The sequence below is a fragment of the Neolamprologus brichardi genome, chromosome 20 (assembly GCF_056152115.1).
Source record: "Neolamprologus brichardi isolate AB-2024 chromosome 20, ASM5615211v1, whole genome shotgun sequence".
Lineage (NCBI taxonomy): Eukaryota > Metazoa > Chordata > Actinopteri > Cichliformes > Cichlidae > Neolamprologus > Neolamprologus brichardi.
The window spans coordinates 32,248,192-32,254,623 of record NC_142123.1 but is presented as its reverse complement, the minus strand read 5'-3'; positions in this window follow the sequence as shown (position 1 = coordinate 32,254,623).

Here is a 6,432-nt window from a genome sequence, read left to right as displayed (position 1 = left end):
CGGGACGGCTGCCACGGCACGTTTACGGCAGGACGTCAACCAGACCTTTGTTTTTATTCCGTGTTTATTTTAAAATCCAAACTTTATAATAAATATTTTATTTATTAGAAAAAATCTTTTGTTTGTATACTATTACTACTACTACTACTACTACAACTAATACCACTAATAATAATAATAGTAGAAATATATAGTTATTATTAATAATACATTTGACATGACAAACAAATACATACACATACACAAAATAATGAGCTTAATTAAAAAAAGTAAATTTAATTAAATATAGAATTGCTTTTACATATTACTTTTTGCAATTTATTGTAATACAATTTATTCATTTCAGTTAAGTATGCAAAAAGTATGTAATCAGTGTTATTATTTAGTATGTATTATTAGTATATTTTGAATGTAAATGCAGAAAAAACATCCTGCAGTTATAAGTTGCCTTTTTTCTCCGTGTCTCTTTAATCTGAACTCTCCGCATCTAAATGTGACCTTTTCTTGCTGTGTGATATGAGAACTTTTCTCAAAACAAAACTGTGTAGGTGTAATTTTGAAAGGGTTAGGATGGGATTCACGACCAAATATTTCAGGTCAGTTTGCTAACTGGAGACTTTCTGAGCTACATAAGCTCTCACACAGAAGATGGGCCCTGCAGATCTGCAGCTTATTATTAGGAACTTTCTCTCTGAACCTTTCTCTATATGGACACCTGATTTTTACTCTAAATGCAATTGCAGAAATATGAAGTTTCTTCAGACAAATAGGAACACAAGTTCACATTTCACAACATCATAATCTAAAACTCCACAGAGATAACCCAATGAGCTGCCTGGCAGGCTCTGACTTAAAATGTTTCCATTTGATATCTGAACCAAGGAAAACCCTATTTATCTAACCATCCATCCACTGAGCCCATCCCAGTGTTGTGGGGGGATAGGTGGTTTACATCTGTAGAGGTCACCATTCTGTTGCAGAGATATTTACTAATACATATACCTTGTACTTTAAAAAGGCATAATTTCCCTTAGAGAACAGAATTAAATGAGATATGAACTGATGTGACTTTTACCAGGTTTAGATAAGACATATGTAATTTGAATGTGAGCACAAAGTTAAGCTTTAGAAAAGAAAACTGTTGAAAACTGGTACATTTATGAGAAAAGGTAAAATGAGTTGGTTCTTGACCCAATAAAATACAGCTTTTCTCATGTTTATTTCATGAGTTTAATCTTTAATTTCGACCCTTCTGAGTTGTTTGCCTAGATTGTTTCTTTTACTGCATTTTTGTTTTCAAAGGTCGTCATTGGCTGTCGTAACTTAACCCTACTGAAAATAGTAGAACACAGATTTCTTCCTGTCAGGCAGTAAAACAGACTGACTAAAAAATACAGGAAGTAGTGTTAATTCTCCACGATTAAACCAATGAAGAAAAATAGTGTGTTTGTATGTATATATATATATATATATATATATAGAGAGAGAGAGAGAGAGAGAGACAGCTATCTCTCTCTATATAAAATATATATAAAAGTCTGGCCATCTGTCTTTACACAGCGACATAATTCACGGCAACAACTGCTGGTTGAGACAAAAGCAAGAAAACAGCCGAACAATGATGTTTGACAACAGGTCATGTAGGTGTTGCCTAGCAACCAGAGGAGAGGAAGCAGTTAGTGATGGAGAACAAATAGACCGCTGCGTTCAGCTCGGCATCCTGAGGGAGAAGCTTCACAAACCAAAACGAACCAGAAGTTACTCCTGATCGCTTTGTTTTGTTTATTTAAAAAAGAGCTTCATGTGCAGCCCTGATGGCGCCACCGTGTGGCCGACGTGGCTATTACAGTCAGGAGAAACAGCGCTGCCGCTGTGACTGACCCAGTTAAGAAGTTCGGGATGGGATTATTTCAAAGAGCTGAGAGTGACAGGAAGCAGCCAAACAGACATGTGCAATAACAAAACTATTTTTCACGCAACAAAAGAAACGTCAGGAGTGAAAACTCACAGGTTATTTTAGTGGATACTGAGTGGATTTATCCTGTGCTGTTTTCAAGGCCAGGAGGGGTGCTGGCTCATGATTTCAAAAGTTATGTATATACACACACACACACACACAGACACACACACACACACACACACATATATATATATGCACAGTATCTTAGGACTGCGCTCTTCTGGACAGAGATCTCGATGTTGTTCCTGGGATCTGCTGGAGCCACTCGCCTAGTTTGGGAGTCACCGCACCGAGTGCTCCGATTACCACGGGGACCACCGTTACCTTCACCCTCCACATCTTCTCGAGCTCTTCTCTGAGCCCTTGGTATTTCTCCAGCTTCTCGTGTTCCTTCTTTCTGATGTTGCTGTCATTGGGAACCGCTACATCGATCACTACGGCCGTCTTCTTCTGTTTGTCTACCACCACTATGTCCGGTTGGTTAGCCACCACCATTTTGTCCGTCTGTATCTGGAAGTCCCGCAGGATGTTAGCTTGGTCATTCTCCACCACCTTTGGGCGCGTCTCCCATTTTGACCTCGGGACTTCCAGGTTATACTCGGCACAGATGTTCCTGTACACTATGCCGGCCACTTGGTTATGGCGTTCCATGTATGCCCTGCCTGCTAGCATCTTGCACCCTGCTGTTATGTGCTGGATTGTCTCTGGGGCATCTTTACACAGCCTGCACCTGGGGTCTTGCCTGGTGTGATAGACCCCAGCCTCTATGGATCTGGTACTCAGAGCTTGTTCCTGTGTTGCCATGATTAGTGCCTCTGTGCTATCTTTCAGTCCAGCTTTGTCCAGCCACTGGTAGGATTTCTGGATATCAGCCACCTCCGTTATCTGTGGTACATACCGTGCAGGGGCCTGTTCTTCTTTCCGCTTACATACAGCCTCAGGGTGCTGGACTTGGGGTGAAACCCTCCATGCATGGTAAGGAGCTTTCTTGTCTTGATGTCAGTGGCTTCTATCTCCTCCTTTGGCCAACTTATTATACCAGCAGGGTACCTGATCACGGGCAGGGCGTAGGTGTTGATGGCCCGGATCTTGTTCTTACCGTTCAGCTGACTCCTCAGGTACTTGGTGGTTGCAGCTTTTCTAGCGACCTCTTCATGGTTCCCATTCGCCTGCGGGATCCCCAGGTATTTGTAGCTGTCCTCTATGTCTGCAATGTTGCCTTCTGGTAGTTCAATCCCCTCAGTTCTGACTACCTTCCCTCTCTTTGTTACCATCCGACTACACTTCTCCAGCCCGAACAACATTCCGATGTCATTGCTGTATATCCTGGTGGTGTGGATCAGTGAATCGATGCCTCGTTCACTCTTGGCATACACATTGATGCCATCCATGTACAGGAGGTGGCTGACAACTGCTCCGTTCTGTAGTCGGTATCCGTAGTCAGTCAATTATCTCACTGAGGGGGTTCAGGCCTATGCAGAACAGCAGTGGGGACAGAGCATCTCTTTGGTAGATCACGCACTTGATGGTGACTTGTGCTATGGGCTTGAGGTTGGCCTCTAGTGTTGTACGCCACATCCCCATTGAGTTCCTGATGAAGGCTCTTAGGGTCCTGCTGATCTTATATAGTTCTAGGCATTCCAGTATCCAGCAGTGGGGCATTGAGTCGTAGGCCTTCTTGTAATCAATCCAGGCAGTGCACAGGTTGGTCAGTCTGGTCTTGCAGTCTTGGCTGATTGTTCGGTCTACCAGTAGCTGGTGTTTTGCGCCTCGGGTATTCTTGCCCATCCCTTTCTGTGCCCCACTCATGTATTGACCCATGTGCCTGTTCATCTTAGCCGCTATGATGCCTGACAGGAGCTTCCACGTGGTGCTGAGGCAGGTTATTGGTCGGTAGTTGGAGGAGAGCGGTCCCTTCTGGGGGTCCTTGAGGATCAGGACTGTCCGGCCTTCAGTTAGCCATTCTGGGTGTCAATATTTCCATTTATCAATATTTTACACTTGATAAATGGAAATGTTTAAAATCTATGTAAAATCTATGACAATACATGTGAGGTCTTTGAATCCTTCTTCTTCAGTTGTTTAATTGTGCAGAATTAACACCACTTCCTGTTTATGTATGTATCATAACCAGGATCATTCATCAAACAGATGCTTAAATGTCATCATGAAGTGTATAAACAATAAAGAGGCAGCAGGCTGTGAGGTGACAAAGTGTATTTATATAATTTCCCCTCCCACACACACTCTCACACACATATCTTTAGTTACAGTTGGTGCTCAGTGTTGAGTAAATAATAATAATAACAATAACAATAATAATATAAGCAATTCTTGAAATATAGAGTGATGCACTTTATACAAAATACCCTGGATATAAGTGTGGAGGTTAATGAGAAAAGCTGTGTGACGAGTCGCTGGTTCTGCTTGTTGTTTGCTGTGATGGACACCAGAGGGCGCCCCCAACAACTCTATCAGGTGTGAAGGTTCAGATTTCTGTTCACGTTTACAAAACCAAAACATATTCGGATTCTTTGATTTTCAAAAGCCAGCAGGAGCCACATGTCCACAGTTATTGGGCTTTATTTTATGCGCATGTTTAACAAAGCAAAGCATTCAGAGACAAGGAGATGTTAAACTAGGAGATAAGTTATAACTAACCATCTGAATTTAAAAAAATAACTGCAACAGCCACGAGGTGTATTTCATTTTCATTAAACTGGGCTTAGACAAAAAAGTCGAAAGACCCATCAAATCCATCACTCCATCCATTTACTTAACCATGTATCTAATCCAGGGTCACAGGGGGGTTGAGCCCATCCCAGCTGTCACTGGTCACCTGGACAGGTGACCAATCCATCACAGAGTAAAGTCCAGGAGTTGTTTGACAGAAATAGAAAAACATTTGTCAGGAAGCTGAGATTAGCTAGTGAAGAAAACACACATCTTTGACATTCCTACTTCTGATGGGAAAACATAACAGGAACGTCAAATGGAGCAAGCTCCCCTTTCTTTGCGGTGAGCGACCTGAGCTGCATGCAAAAATCAAAACAAACAAACAAACATTTTGGTTTTGTAAATATGAACAGAAGGTTATTGTGAGCTGCTTCTTGTTTCTGCTGTTTCAAACATCACACAGTTGGCCTGGTTCGTCTATTTGTTTGTTGGATTGCTTAAAAAACCAATCAATGGATCTGCATTTAAACTTTACTGACAGTTCAGCTTTTGGATAACTTTTGGAGTTGATCCAGATCTGGAGCCAGGAATTTTCAGTGTTTTTTACCACTGGGACAATGGACAAAACTGCACATTTCACATCATCCATCAAAGGAGAATTTGGGAGGTAACAGCTTGATGCTCTCAAGGAAATTTCACAAAGTAACCAGAGCCAGAGCCAGATGTCCTTCTGGGTCCAGAGGTTCAAATCATGGATAAAGGAGGGCAAGTTTAGCCTTGGCGGTGGTGCACAGTGTCGGGCTGCTGTTTTTGCTTCAGTTGGTATTTTGGTGATTAAATCATCTGTTTTAAAGATTGTTAAAAAACAGCAGTAAATTACATTTGTGTCTGAGAGACTCAGAGTGAGGTTTGCATTTTGCAGTTTCCAAGAAAAAAAGCTTGAAAGTCAAAGAGAAAAATGTTCAGCGATCACTTTGCACGTTGGAGACAAATCTGAAACCAGGAATGTGCAGAAATGTTTGTGGTTAAAATCTTAGATTTTAGTTTAGAGTTGATCTCAGTCTGGCTTCAGTTTAAAGCAGAACATCATCACAGTGCAGAACCAGAGAGACACCAAACAGCATGTGATGTTTGTATATACAGTTCATACTCTTTGAAATGCCCAGAGCATCCTTTGGGTGTTTGTTCCTGAAGTGTTTTGGTTGACAGACAGCTGAGGGAATATTTGGCTGAAAGTCTGAACAACAAAACCTGCAAACTGAGGATCTGTAGGAGGATCAACACACGAGGTGAACCTGTCCCACTGCTGTTTCAGGTGTAAAAGTGAGAGAATTTATTTTTTGCCTCGCAATAAAAGTTTACAAATTTAAATCACATTTGTTCGAGTATTTGAGAAGATCAAACCCCAAAATCTGAGCATCATAAGTCATCTTAAAGATCGGGAACATCAGGGAATCAGCTCTGTCTGAAAACAAACCAATCAAACTGTGATCCACTGGTCATGTGACACGACGCCCATCACAGCAGCTCAACTCTCTTGAATTTTGAGGTCTGGTCTTGGTCCATCAGTTATTACAAAGTTTATTTGGGATTATGGATTTATTAAATCAGGAAAGAATTCATTTTTTATGGCACAAACAGCCATCGTGTTCACATCTGAGTGAAGGCAAACTCTGCATTCACCAAAGAAAACCAAACTTGGAGACAGATTGAAGAAATTCTGTAATTCTCGTTACCGCTTAAAAAAAATTAATCCTACTTTGACTCTAACAAGAAACGTTGAGGTTGGGAAAAAA